Source organism: Haemaphysalis longicornis, unplaced genomic scaffold (genome assembly GCF_048455015.1).
Source record: "Haemaphysalis longicornis isolate Haplotype H1 unplaced genomic scaffold, Haemaphysalis longicornis Haplotype H1 scaffold_12, whole genome shotgun sequence".
Classification (NCBI taxonomy): Eukaryota; Metazoa; Arthropoda; class Arachnida; order Ixodida; family Ixodidae; genus Haemaphysalis; species Haemaphysalis longicornis.
The window spans coordinates 103,851,083-103,866,067 of NW_027526225.1; the positions used below are offsets into that span (position 1 = coordinate 103,851,083).

Below are 14,985 nucleotides of genomic sequence, written 5' to 3' on the forward strand. Positions count from 1 at the left end.
TATGATTAAAATATGATTGTGGTGCAGGGTAGCGGCGTCAACTATGCCGATGGGTTCAGCGGCGTTGGGACAGATTTCATATGTGGCACCAGTCGTCGCTGTACCCGTGGAGTCGAGGGCCACAATTGGGGTTCCACACTCATGTTGAGTGCGCACAGTATCTTTATATCTGACGTGTGGGTCTCTTTCAAGTGTTCGTTCGCACACGGGTTACACTTCTGCTCCTGTTTGTGAGTTGGGTGCACGTGTCTCCGGATAGGTGCGGTGGACGTATGGAAATGGGCATCGGGTAAGTCGTGTCTTGGGATATTTGTGTGTCGTGTCCCAGACTACTGAGCAGGTCGTGTCCTTGGGGGGTAAGTTGAAGGCGATGGATTTCAGTCCTGCGTTGTGCTTCGAGGCGCTCCGGAGAGAGAGAGAGAGACAGCTCTTTATTAGATGAAAGCAGAGAGGTTTGCCGCCATGTTCCCGCCTACATGCTACTGGTATTGTGGATGCCCAGTTAGAGGAGTTTATCTGTGGGCGTAAAGGAGCGCACGTTAAGGGTCGTATTGTTAGCTCTCCGAATTACTATATTAAATTTCATGCGTTTCGCAGGTTTCAATGCAGCATACGGTGTCCCATACGTATTGAGATATAAGCAGCGGGGCTTGTGCTTGCACGAGTCATTCCCTGTGAGCTCTGCGTGTTAGTGTGTGGCTTACGCGCTGTACGAGCTGAGTAAATTGGGAGCATGCTTTGAAGTGAGTTGCGCGGTAAGGGCAGCGCCCGAGCCGTCATTGTGCAGAGGAACACCGAGAATACCTACAGCAGGTACTTGGTGGATATATGTGTCTTGGATCATCAGAGTAGGATTTGAGGGGCGTTCAGGAGGCCTACGTGTGCGTGAGCGAAGCTTCAGTAGTGCGTAATCCTCGGCTTTGTAGCGTAGACCTCGTGATATGAGATGTGTGTTGATGGTATCGATAGCCTGCTGTTGGGTGTCTTGTTGGGCTCCGACTGATCCTTGAGTGAAGATAGTGTGATGTCGTCGGAATAGAAATCACGGTGAGATCCGGGATGTGGCGAAATTGTATACGGCTCGAGAGAAATAATATTTCAACATACCTTCAACCTAAATTCGTTGATGCCTCGAAGTTATTTTATATGATAAAAAAAACTTCGTTTGTTATTCACCTTACGAGAGTAGAATGGCTCATGATTTTTTAGTGTTTGCTTTTAGCCACCTTCTTTCGACACCTTGTTTAGAGCGTTTTCTGTTTGTAATTGCTGCCTCGAAACCCAATTCCACGTCTATTTTGTTATTAAAATACTGCTGCTGCTGCTGCCAGTTAAGCACTTAGGTTTAAGTGAATAACCGACAAATCTCGTTACTACGAACCCCACAGTAATGAATTTTCAAATTTCCGAACATTTTAAGAATCCCCGCCAGATTACCTATAATTTCAATGTAGCTTTCGTAGCTTTCACACCTACAAATTTCAATACAACGTATACTTCAGAATAACGCACGTAATTTATTTCCCCCGTTATAATCGAGGAATATCAGTATTACGAATTCGGCTAAAAGTCACAGCGTCGCAACTTTCTTGTGAAAAAGGAACCACCATTTCTATGCGTATTCTTTGAGTGCAGTATACCTATCATCATAACCATGTCGAGTGCCAACAGCTAGCGTCACCACAAACCAGCGCTTTAATGTTAGTATTAACTCAATGGTTTAATGTGCAGTAGCCTAGCCGGAAGTTAGCAATCCATTATCATATAACGGTAAAAAATCGTGGCACTACAGAAACACCTCAAAAGCAAACAATAGCAAAGTATAGATACAATATGGCTCAACTCTATATACTGCACAGACCTAATGAGAGAAAACCATTAAAGAAAAAGAAAAAAAATGTAAAAAGAATTAAGTACCATACATTTTCATTAGAGATAATTTATACATGTGTGCACGCAAAGAACAACAACAAAAAAACAAAAGGACAGAAGTGTTCTTCACAACCAAAATCAGTAGTAGTGGCATCGTCTAATTCCTTTTATTCCATTAAATGCATACGTGAATACTTTTTAAAGATCAGGTATTTAGGGTTTTTAAGGTCAATGCTTTAAAGTGTTCCAAAAGCTTATTGCGGAAATGCGGTAGTTTGTTTTCCATAATTTCCATTGTTTGTTTGTTTTCCATAGTTTGTTCGTGCTTTGGATAATAACAAATTATTTTGAAACGCGAAACGTGTATTGTTACGGTTGGACATTAAATGAGAAGGGAACATGTCGAGTACAAGGTCATTTTTGTTTGAGAGTTTGCCTGTCTGCACACCAGTGCACTACTAACGTATGTCTTTTTAATTCGTGGCTCATTAACGCCAGTTTTTATTACAACGATATTTCGAAATAACAAAAAAATTACGGTGGTCTCGCGTGATTCGTTATATCGAGATTTGACTGCATCAATTGTTAAATTAATCAAGTTACGTGTCCACGTTTCGAAGTGTCCACTTCACGATCGGTTGGAACTTAGGGGATTGCAGGCTTTTCAGAACGGCAGTGACACATTTCGCCGCACACTCACCCTCTTCAGTTATTCGGGCAAATTACAGGGGATGCTTATAACTTGCTAAGACTGAGAAGGCGGAAGTTTAGTTGGAACGTTGCGGCCGCGCCCGTCGCCACTTGATCCGCAGCCCCCCTGGACAGCCCGCTCGTTCCGCTTACTGTCCATCGCCAGGAACCTCCCGTTCGTCTTCGTCGCTACCTTAGCCTCTCAAGACGATTGTCATTTGGCGCTGATGATGATTGCTATTGGTTTCCCCTGTGTAGTAGGGTGATGACGTGTCATCTTACCAAGAAGAACTAATATACCTGTTTTATACTCTTTGTTTAATACTAGCACTGCTTAGGGCAGGCACAAAAAACTTATTAGGCACGAAATACTTTTTTTCCCTGTTACAGGTGGTAACTGTCCTGGGCAATATTCCCCTCTCTGCTTTTCGTCCACCAGCATTCTAATCTTCTTTTCGTCGCCTCGACAGTCTTGAAGTTAACTCCCGCCTGTGCTACCCTAAAATCCTCGGGATTCTGGAAGCCGAATATTCCCTCATGTAGATTTGGACGAATACCGTCGCATTCAAACACTATGTGCCGCATAGTTTCTGTTTCTTTTCCGCAGACCACGGATACCCCATCATTTTGTGAATACTTTCCCACAAAGCTTTTAGTTCGCAGGCAACATGCTCTATAGCCTCAAAAAGCAAAGCACTGCTATGGGAAATATCGCAGAAATTTTGCTGTCTGATGTCTAATTTCTCAGCCCTGTACATCTCTAACGACGTTTTAGCTTCCATTTTTTCTCTCCTCTGTTCTCTTTTCTCTCTTCTCTTCTGTTTTGTTCCCCGGCGCGCACTGCGTCGCCCTTTCTCAGAACCCTCCTCCCGGAACCCTCCTCCCGCGCAGCCCGGAGTGGGATGAATCGCTTTCCTGTCGCCTTTGCGAACCATTTTCCGTTTATTAAATTACCGCCGTTTGGCTGTTCGCCTCACATTCCATCATAAGGGCGGTCATTCATTGTTTCTTTATTTTAACAACAGATTTGTTTGGCACCCGCGGCGTTGTGTAGCACTTGAAAACCTTTTGAAATTTTCTTGACAGAACTCAGCAAAATAACCTGTTTTTTTTTTTTTTAAAAACGTTCGCGAGACAAGTCAGTGAGCGAGAGATCCCGAGAAAAGATAATTGCTTCCCTGAAACGCTCGCCCCGCCCGCCGCGTCAACCCGACGACAGGAACGGCTGCGCAGCCGCTCCAACTCGTGTTGCTCCAACCCCGCTGGCCCCTTCCTTCTCCGACTGGCCTCCTATGAAGAGGGCCTCCACCCCGTGACGTAGCTGCCGTCGCAAACACGTGACATTCGGCCTCGTATCTAGTCGGTGTTGAGCCGGACCACGGCCATGGTGTCACTCAGGGGTCACGCCCCCAAACAGAGGCCTTGAAAAGATACCCGCTTGTCCCTCGATTCAGCCTTCTGACCAAAAGTTAAGAGGATACTTAAACAAGAGGTTTATATCGGCAGTCCCGTTAGAAACTCCTGGGCTACACAGGACATTACCTGTGCAAAACCAGCAGGCATCTTCACCTTTTTGATCCACACGTGACTCACAAGAAGACATTCATCATGTTGTATGCGTATGTCCGATGTACACCGTGCAAAGACAGAAACTCATATTATCTTTGTGCAGGCAGCTCGGTGCGGGACTTGAGCTAAGGGCTGCTTTGGGTCCTTAATCGGGTCATGCTACACGTGAAAAGCTCCCTTGGAGTTTCTTCGGAGCACAGAACTGGACAGAGCTTTGTGATTGAAACTTTTGGGCGCATCAAATGACATCTTTTCATTTTTCTAGTTTTTCGTGTTTCGTTTTCTTTTTGTTTTTCTTCTATCAGCTAGCGTAGCAAGCCAGCACGACGGCTCGGCTAACTACGCTGGTCTCCTCTAAAGTTATACTCTCTCATTCTCTCCTGGAACCGCTGGCACTTGTCGTTCTGGTCCCCATAATTTAGCGCAAAGAAAACTGCAGGTACATTCGAGGGAAAATTTATGTACTTATATAAAATATCAAATATATGTGGGCTCGGTGTCACCGCCCGGTATATGATGCTGAAATCTTCAATCTTGTTTCTTCAGGCTTTCCTGGACGTGCACAGTTACGGCCACGGTACGTTCCCGCTGAGCATCGTCGAGCTGCGCACCACTTCAAAGACAACAGCGGTGTTTCACCAGGCCGCGATTCCGGTCATCCTGGCGACAACGATGTCGAAAACGACACTTCCCGTTGGTGGTGTATCTTGGCCACCTCGACTGCAACAACCCTTCGGCGCAGCAGCGACACCCGCGATAGCGTGGGAGTCGCTTAAAAAGGAGACCCAGCCAAGCACCGAGTTCAGTGGGCTCGGTGGCACCGCCCGCCATATGATGCTGAAATATTCAATCTTGTTTCTTCAGGCTTTCCTGGACGTGCACAGTTACGGCCACGGTACGTTCCCGCTGAGCATCGTCGAGCTGCGCACCACTTCAAAGACAACAGCGGTGTTTCACCAGGCCGCGATTCCGGTCATCCTGTCGACAACGATGTCGAAAACGACACTTCCCGTTGGTGGTGTATCTTGGCCACCTCGACTGCAACAACCCTTCGGCGCAGCAGCGACACCCGCGATAGCGTGGGAGCCGCTTAAAAGGAGACCCAGCCAAGCACCGAGTTCAGTGGGCTCGGTGGCAGCGCCCGCCATATGATGCTGAAATATTCAATCTTGTTTCTTCAGGCTTTCCTGGACGTGCTCAGTTATGTCCACGGTACGTTCCCGCTGAGCATCGTCGAGCTGCGCACCACTTCAAAGACAACAGGGGTGTTTCACCAGGCCGGGATTCCGGTCATCCTGGTGACAGCGATGCCGAAAACGACACTTGTCGTTGGTAGCGTATCTTTGGCAATCTCGACTGCAACAACCCTCCGGCGCAGCAGCGACACCCACGTCAGCGTGGGAGCCGCTTAAAAAGGAGACCCAGCCAAGCACCGTGTTCAGTGGGCTCGGTGGCCCCGCCCGGCATATGATGCTGAAATATTCAATCTTGTTTCTCCAGGGTTTATAGTGCTAGGTGGTTATTCGTTAAGTCAGTCAAAAGTAGTTTTCGTTGTCTTGTTGTGCTACCGAGCCCCCAGTGTATTATTCTTTGTTGCTCTGACTCTGAGCGCATTATCAGGTTGTTGCAACTCAGTGGTGACGTCGGAGAAAATCTTGGTCCTGTTGATGCTAAACTGGACAATATCCTCAGAGTTGTCAGTGAGATCAAGTCCTCACAACATACTTTACAGGGTGGTCTACAGAGCGTAGAGCAGAAGATTGCGGACATTGAGGCCACTCTTGCCACACTTAAACAGTACCACGAGACGGTAAATGGGTATGGGCAAACAATCACTACCGTTCGTTCTGGGGAAATGAATAAAAAAATCGGTGATTTAGAGAATCGCAGTAGATATAATTTGGTTGTGTATGGCGTAAAAGAAAAAGACAAAGAAGATCATGGAAGTCTTGTAGAAAGTGTGGTGAACAACATTTTTAAGGAAGTGCTAGGGGTCACAGCGACGTCAGTCGAACGCATACACCACGTTGGCGAGAAAAATTCCACGGGCGAGCGGCCTATTTTGATTAGATTTGACGATTTCACAGAAAATATGGCCGTGCTACGAAATTGTTCTAAGTTGAAGGGCTCTGACATATCTGTTTCGGAGGATTTTTCAGCTATCCAGGAAACGCGTCGGAAGCTGTGGCAGTCGGCAAAAGTTAACCGCGACAACGGCGATAAAGTTACTCTGGCGTATGACAAACTGAAAGTAAACATACGCTTGTATGTTTGGGATCATGCGCAGAATAAGCGAGTGGAACTGAAGCAATCCCATTATGATTTGCCCGGAGACGTCTGAGCTTCCAACGCGTGACGCATCAGGAATAGTACACCGCTTTCTTTACCGTGTTTTAATGCCAGAAGTATTGTTAACAAAATAGAAAGGGTAAAAGAGTTGTTGTTGCTCTACTCCCCTGGTATAGTCGTTATAACAGAAACGTGGCTAAATTCTAACATACATGATTCCGAAGTAATTCCCCCGTCCTATACCCTGCTACGAACGGATCGTGACAGTCGCGGAGGGGGCGTAGCCATTGCAATAAAAAACGGACTAACATTTTTTGCTCACGAAGGCATCCCTAACCATAAAAGTACGTGGTGCACAATTAAGGTTAATGATGCTTCTATTCTGGTAGGTGAAATTCATCGCAAACCAAACGCCCCTGAAAGTTACTGTAGTAACACAGGCGCGCGCAGCGCAGCAGCATGGACGATGGTCGGGCAGTCAACGACAGCGTTTATTGTCAGAAGCATGATTATATGCGTTGGCATCAAGAGAGGGTAAGGGAGGGGAGAGAGAGAGGGAGAATGAAGGCGCACAGGGCCAAAAAGAAAAGAAACGGCAATAGACCCCAAACGAACGAGTTCCTCTAAACAATTAGCTTTGGTTAAAGCTAGTTTTGTACAAACGAAGTTATATACTGTCAATCAAAAATATTAGAAATCAAATATAAAGAGCTAGCTCTTCTGAAACGTACTGCATTGCTGACGCCGTCATACAACTATACTTCTGATGGAGGCCAAAAACGAAAACGCCCGTGTGTTAGAGATTTCGGCGCACGTTGAAGATCCCCAGGTGACCGAAATTAATCCGGAGCCCTCCACTACAGCGCGCCTCGTCGCTTGCGTATCTATAGCGTCGGCGCGTTAAGCCACATAATCAATAATAAATCAACCAATCAGAAATTTGCGTACCAGTTTATTTTTTTTTCAGGGCTATAACAAAAAAAGGTTTATGTACAATCTGTTATGGAGCTCTCCTGCCTTGCAGGACCAGATAGCCCACTCAAGAGATGTTACAAACAGCCCGGTTTGTATTTCGCGCGTTCGTTTTTTGCACTGCCATGATAGTAGTTCGCGTCGCGTCTGACAGATGGCGCCACCAGTCCACGGCGCGCGCGCCGCTCGTGGGACCTTGCTCTCGGTGGTTGCACTCAATCTCTGCAAGAGGTAGCGTCAACATCCCCCTCGCGAGGGGCACGATCAAATGCAGAGCATTTCCGGGGGCGCGCGACGTTAAGTAGTTTGCGTTACGTTAATGTTGTTGCACTTGTGGCAACTGCTGACGAGAGAGCGCTCGTCAGCAGAAATTTGAATGAGCCAAGGATATAAGGCGCGTCCGTAGCCTCCCAATCTGTGTCGGCTTTGTGGCGCAGTGGGTTAAGCACCATGTACATTGCGTTCCGCCCGCCCGCAGGGTCGAGGGATCGAAACCTGGCGCCGGATGGTACTTTTTTTTTATATATAGTAGGGATGGGTGCGGTGCGGACTACGGACGCCAACGCGGGTGACATCGTGAGTTACTAGGGAGGGGTGCGGTGCGGACTACGGACGCCAACGCGGGTGACATCGTGAGTTACTGAACTGCTCTGCATTTAAAAGGTGCGCGCGCAGCTGGTTTTGCTGGCCGGTACAAAACGAACGAATACAACATTTCTTTCCTCTTAAAAGTGAAACCGTTGTACCGGGTTCCTAACTCTTGTCGATCGCCTCAGCGTGGGCTGATGTGGGACTGCCTCAGGAGGGTGTTCGGCCGTGACGACTGGAGGTTCCGTAGCAGCTGGTGTGGGAAACCCACTCCGACCATCCGCTGCCGGTAGCTCTGGGCTTCGCCCTTGCTCCTTCCGCCTCGGCGTACGTTCAAACGCAGGAGACGGGACAGGAGTAGTCACGCTGTCAGGTTCCCCTTCAGCCTCCGCGCCTTCAGTCGCCCCCGCAGATGCAGACTCCGGCGTCGATTCGCGACGGCGGCGGACTTGGTCGATATGACGCTGCACTACCCCCGTTGGCGTGCCCACGGCTATCATTCTCGCACCCGAAGCAGATTTTACACGTCCAGGCGTCCATCTTTTGCCGACACCGCAGTTTCGCACGTAGACGCTGCTTCCTGGTGAGATGGTCCAGTCGTGAGTGCACGGCGACAAGTTCTCATCCCTGGGCGGCAGGCATGTGTCAAGACGGGAACGGAGCTGGTAGCCGAGAAGCAATTCCGAGGGTGACTTTTCTTCCTTTTGCGGGGTCCTCCTATAATGGAATAACAGGCGCATGAGGTTATCTTCCAGTAGGCCATCTTGCATTTTCCGCAAGCCGTCTTTAATGGTTCGCACTGCTCTTTCCGCTGGTCCGTTTGACTTAGGATGGAAAGGCGCTGTACGCAGGTGCACAATATTGTTTCTTGCTACAAATGTGGCGAACTCCTGACTCGTGAATTGCGTGCCATTATCGCACACGATTGTGCATGGCACACCGAACCGACAAAACATACTTCTTAAGCAGCGAATGGTACCTGCTGTGTTCGCATGCCTCATTGGTACTGCTTCAATCCACTTCGTGTGAGCATCTACCACCACAAGTATCATCTTGCCGGCTAACGGGCCCGCAAAATCGATGTGGATCCGGGACCACCGCTCGGCCGTTTTCGGCCAGCTTACCGGTGGTGCTGCCGCCGGCATGGGCAGGTTTTCTACACAGCTTACACACTGAGCCGACAATTCTTGAATCTCCCTGTCCATCCCCGGCCACCAAAACAGTGACCGCGCCACCACTTTCATTGACGAGGAGCTCTGGTGTGTTTCATGTAGAAGCTGCAACATCCTTTCCTGCGCCTTCCGTGGTATGACGACTCTGTTGCCCCAGTAGATTAACCGGTGAGCCATCGACAGCTCCATTTTGCAGGAAAGGATGTTGCAGCTTCTACATGAAACACACCAGGGCTCCTCGTCAATGAAAGCGAAGGGGAACCTGACAGCGTGACTATTCCTGTCCCGTCTCCTGCGTTGCAACGTACGCCCAGGCGGATGGAGCAAGAGCGAAGTCCAGAGCTACCGGCAGCGGATGGTCGGAGTGGGTTTCCCACACCAGCTGCTACGGAACCTCCAGTCGTCACGGCCGAACACCCTCCTGAGGCAGTCCCACATCAGCCCACGCTGAGGCGATCGACAAGAGTTAGGAACCCGGTACAACGGTTCCACTTTTAAGAGGAAAGAAATGTTGTATTCGTTTTGTACCGGCCAGCAAAACCAGCTGCGTGCGCACCTTTTCTTTTTGGCCCTGTGCGCCTTCATTCTCCCTCTCTCTCCCCTCCCTTACCCTCTCTTGATGCCAACGCATATAATCACACTTCTGACAATAAACGCTGTCGTTGACTGCCCGACCATCGCCCATGCTGCTGCGCTGCGCGCGCCTGTGTTGCTCCAGTTACCTTATGCAAATTCACGATTTTCTTCACCAAAATATAAACGACCGCGCAAAAGTTGTCACGCTAGGTGATTTCAACTGGGGGGGGGGGGGGGGGGGTCATTGATTGGGACCAGCGTAGAACTGGTAGCCACGAAGTAAGCAGCTGTGAGTGGCTTTTAAACATAATGCATAGCTTCTCGTTGTCACGGTTGGTTAAAGAGCACACGCGCATACAAGGAACTGTCCATTCAGTACTTAATCTTGCGTTTGTATCGCGTCATTTAACTCCTGAACTCAGTGAAAAATATGGTATTTCTGATCACCAAATCTTTTACTATCATTTGGTAACCAAAATCAGAATGCCAACCACACCAAAAATTCCTCGAAGGTTCCAGTCAAGCAATACAACCGAGCAAACGACGAAAGCGTTATCGATCATTTAGAAATAGAGTTCGAGACATTTTCATCTCAGCCCGTGCCAGTATTAACCATTCATGGTTAAAGTGCAAAAATGCAATACAGCTTTGCGAAGCTAACTTCATTCCTACTAAATGGAAGCGCACAGTACTGAAAACACCCTGGAATACACGTAATATCCTTCGTATTAAAAGAACGTTACAAAGAATGCGAAAGAAAAAATATTATTCCGCAGAAATAGGCGAACTCGCGTGAAGAATAAAATAAGAAATAACAGATTGACGTCAAGAAAAGTGCAGGCCCTGATAACGTGTCTGATGTTTTCTTAAAAGATATGCCGAACAACTGGTGCCATTCTTGCATGTGATCTTTACGACGTCCCTCACGACAGCCACCCTGCCCAATGATTGGCTTTGCGCAAAAATCACTCTGATACATAAACGCGGCAACAAACTGCAGGCAGATATGTACCGGCCAATGGCACCAGCTATTCGTGCAAATTGATGGAGCACATTATAAATAAAGCAATAATATATTATTTGGAAGGAAATAACCTTATTTATTCAGAACAACACTGCTTCCCCAAGTTTGTCCACGGTGACTCAGCCTCTAGAAATAACTCATTATTTTGCTTCAGCAATAGATACCAAACTGCAAGTTGATGCAATGTTTATTGATTGCGACAAAAGCCTTTTACCGCGTCCCACACAACAAATAATTTAAAAGCTAGCCTATTGGCATAAATTCTTGAATATTATCGTGGGTACGAGCGTATCTATCAAATCGCACTCAGTACGTATCTCTAAACAACTCGTAATCTGACCGTCTTAATGTTTTTTCAGGTGTACCGCAGGGTTACGTACTGGGCCCTTTACTTTTTCTTGTATATGTTAATGATGTTGCTGATTGTGTTGCAGGCTGAGTTACCGTGCGACTCTTTGCCGATGACTGTTGTTTACACTAGTGTACATGATGTTGCAGACCAAGTGAGGCTAAATTCTACCCTCCGTAATATAGCCCGTTGGTGCGACACCTGGGATTTGAAAATGAACACTAACAAAGCAAACTGTATGAGCATAACTCAGAAGAGATCACCCCTCAAATTTAACTACACGTTGAACGGCTCCCAAGTGTCCCGAAAAAACTTCCATAAAATATTTAGGCCTTACAATCACGTATACATTGAAATGGGATGTTCACATTGAAAACACCTGCACCAAGGCCTTCAGACAATTGTGCTTCATTCGTAGAAAACTGTCGGCAGCCCCACCTCATGTCAAATTAACGGCTTACAACAAGACTCTTCTGAGACCCCTCTTCGAGGATGGCAGTACAGTGTGGAACCCACATCAACAATATCTTGTACATAGATTAGAAAAAAATTCAGAATAAGGCACTTCGTTGTGTTTGCTCTAAATATTCTAGACGCGACAGTGTAACTTCATTGCGCACGATAACGTGCACTCCAACCTTGTAATCACGTCGTAGTGTTGCCGCTGTGAAGTTCATGTATCTTTTGTATCGGGAAGCTATAAACATAACAAAAGTGATTACCTTAAACCTCCTCACCGACACTCAACAAGGACGAATCATGACAAACCTTTCAGACCATTTATCAGCCGTGCCAATACATTATATTATTCGTTTTTTCCGTTGGCAATTGAAACAGGGAGTGGATTACCGTCCAAAGTTATCAACGCCACATCGGTTGATAGCTTCACTAGGAACGCGGAATTGTGGTTTACTTCGTCTTTGTAACAGTAGAGACGTTCGGCAAATAAATTTTTCATCTCGATTTTGTACCAAACCTGAACAAAATTACATAGCAAGTGAGTTGTTACCTCTTCTTTCCGCATATTTGAGTTTACTCTTTTCCGCCTTACTTTACCTTATGCCGTATTCCATTTGTTTGCAAGTGTTTTACTACATTCTTTGTGTTAGAAGAGACTTATTTATCTACACCGTCTTTGCTGTCGGTTCACTTAGTGTTGTCTGTCAAACTAAAAACACAGCGGAGAGCATTATTGCGTTCTCTTTTTTTTTACTTGATTTGGCAAAGGCGTGGTTGATTGTTGTGTTCTCTTTATCGTCCAGAGTTTGCTTTCTGTACCTATGTGTATAATGTGCATTATGTGCCAACTTCCTGTATGAGTCTGACCAAGGCTTACAGTATTAATAAATAAATAAACCGGCAGTCCCTGCGTTCATTTTAGTTAGGAATGCTCGTTTAGCGTCGTTTGAAAAACGTCGTTTGAAAAGCGTCGTTTGAAAAACGACGCTTTCAAAGTGGCCCCAAAATGCGTGCCAATCCACCCTGTGAAGGTGGTTGGCAAGCGAAGCTATAATGACACCCACAACGATTACCCATGCGACGTCAGTCGAGTTTCCATACGTGGCTCTAAAAATAATGAAACCAGAAACAAGCGAAATGCACTTATCAACCCTTTGTTACTTCAAACAAATATTCTTTGCATGGATCACGTTAGATCATTGGATCACCATTCGAGGATCATGGCATGATCCACGAATGGTGATTGGTTGAGTTGCCTCGGTGAAGCACAAGAATTAACACTCCATATAAAATTAAAGGAAGCTCGAACCCGGCGTTAGACGATCTCACTTCTCCTCCATCTCTGCCACTGCCGACTGAGGCGACGAAATCAGCAACAGAGACGAAGGAGAATTGAGATGTTATGCATTGGTGAGAGCTTCTTTAATTTTTACTAACTCCAAGAGCATGAGCAAGGCGCACAGAATGGCACAACACGTGCCATGGGAGGAGCTCGTAGGAGGTCACGTGATGCTATCACGTGGCATTCAGCGAAAACGCAGGGGGTACACCCGCAGATGTGCTCGGTGAGTGCACCGTCTGTCTCCCCCATCTCCGCGTGGGTTTGTAGCTCAATCGCTAACACAATGGGCTCTCGCGTCATTTCTCTATTCGTTCCAGGTTCGATTCCTGGTGGTGTCAGTGACTTCTGTTATTTCTTCGCGGGACTTTTCTGTTGACACCAACGGTCACGACAGAACCCTTGGGGGGTAGAGGTAAACAGCTTCGCTTTAAAAGGCTCCAGCAAGTTCGACATGAAAACAAGCACACAAAAAGCAGAACTCCCGCTCGTGTTGTTCCAGGCAGAACTAGAAACAAGAGCTCGTGAAGGATGCGAGCTGCCCCAGCAGAAGGCGTGTGAGCATGCTGCGAAGGCGGGAAAATTGAACTTCATTGAACAAAACTCTGTTCAATTCGTCTAGAGAGGACTCAGAAAGGGAGGGTAAGGGCGTGAAGAGTGGTCGCAAAGAGCGGAGAACGGCGCCACAGGCGCTCTGGTGAATCACTGTTCCGCACTTCACAGCATTCCCATTGATTGGAACAGCTTTGACCAGCGATGTTCCGTGCGGGAAATTTTCCCTTTTTGTGGAATTTAATGCTGTAATTATAGCCAAAAGCGAAAGAGGGAATCTTAAATTGATGCAGAGAATTTTAGGAGTCATGGAGACAACAACAAAAATAATGTATGTAAACCAGACCTTGCATCATTTATTGCTTCGTTTTCTTTTAAAAGGATCCCTTAACAATTCGTCGGTTTCATATTAAAATATCTGCAGTGGTGTTCCCGCAAGGAACAAGCTCAAAAACTGGTTCCAATCCAGTTAATAAAACAGGAGGGAGCACAAAGGAACGAGTACCCATGACAACGAGCTAGTAATGCGTGAAGCGGCAGCGGCTGGAGGGCTCATGCCTGCTTGCATGTATTCCTGTGCAATATGTATTACAAAAAAGCATTTCGGGTGCACCTTAGTCCGCGTGTTGTCAACGAGAGATGGCGCCAGCATGCCGGCGCTGAGCTGAAATTATCTCAATTTCCCAAAATATTTTGTTGTTTTTCATGCCTGCTGTTTTAACTTGGAACTTTAGCATTCAAAGTTAGTGTTTTTCTTTTTTGGTACAAAGCGGGAAATGCACAGTCAAACGCTGCTGCGTGGAAGATGTGGTAGGATTCCGTTCACGCTGGAACTCTGATTCTCTGAATGGCATCTGCGTTCGGAATGCTACATAAAGTAGACACAGTTTGCGCTGGCTGACTCCCAAAACCGAACAGGAAACCACGTAAGACCTATCAGCGGCCGAAAGAAAACGAAGGGAATTTTGCAGTAACCCTTGAGAAACCTGCGGGGGAAAAAGCTAAAAATAAAAAATTCTGAACCTCCAAATGGTAATTTTTCTCGTCAGTACGTAACATCACTGTCTGACTGTCTCACGACTCTCGCGTTTCATGAAGCATAGGGATCTGAGGCATTCGCCTGAATATACACCTTACTACGATCCTGAATAAGCAACACGAATATGCAAACCGTGCTATCACGAGTGTTCTGACGAGAGTGATATAACGCGGGACTGCCTTATTTTTCTCGACAGACAGAAAAGAGAGAGAGAGAGATAGAGGAAATTTTACTTTCTTGAAAACGAAGCGGAATATCGCTGTCGGAGAGCTTCATAGTGTCAAGGTGCCTCCGTCCAGGCTCCCACTGATGGCCTTATCGACGAGGCCACGTTGCTCTTAGTGGTTGCTACTTAGTGCAGTGCTGTCTAATTTGCACATAAAGTGGGCACTCCCATAATATGTGTTGTTGATTGGCGACGTCATTGCAAGACTGGTACATTGGGTGTGTATCAGCTCGTCGGAGGTGTAGTCTATCCGGTGGATGTAGCGTCCG

At 46.9% G+C, this 14,985-nt stretch overlaps 1 protein-coding gene across 1 annotated transcript in view; it reads left to right on the forward strand.

Annotated features, from left to right (window-relative positions):
* The window catches only part of LOC144163155 (protein sidekick-1-like), a 147,295-nt gene that overhangs the window by 585 nt on the left and 131,725 nt on the right, over positions 1-14,985 (forward strand). The window lies entirely within an intron of this gene.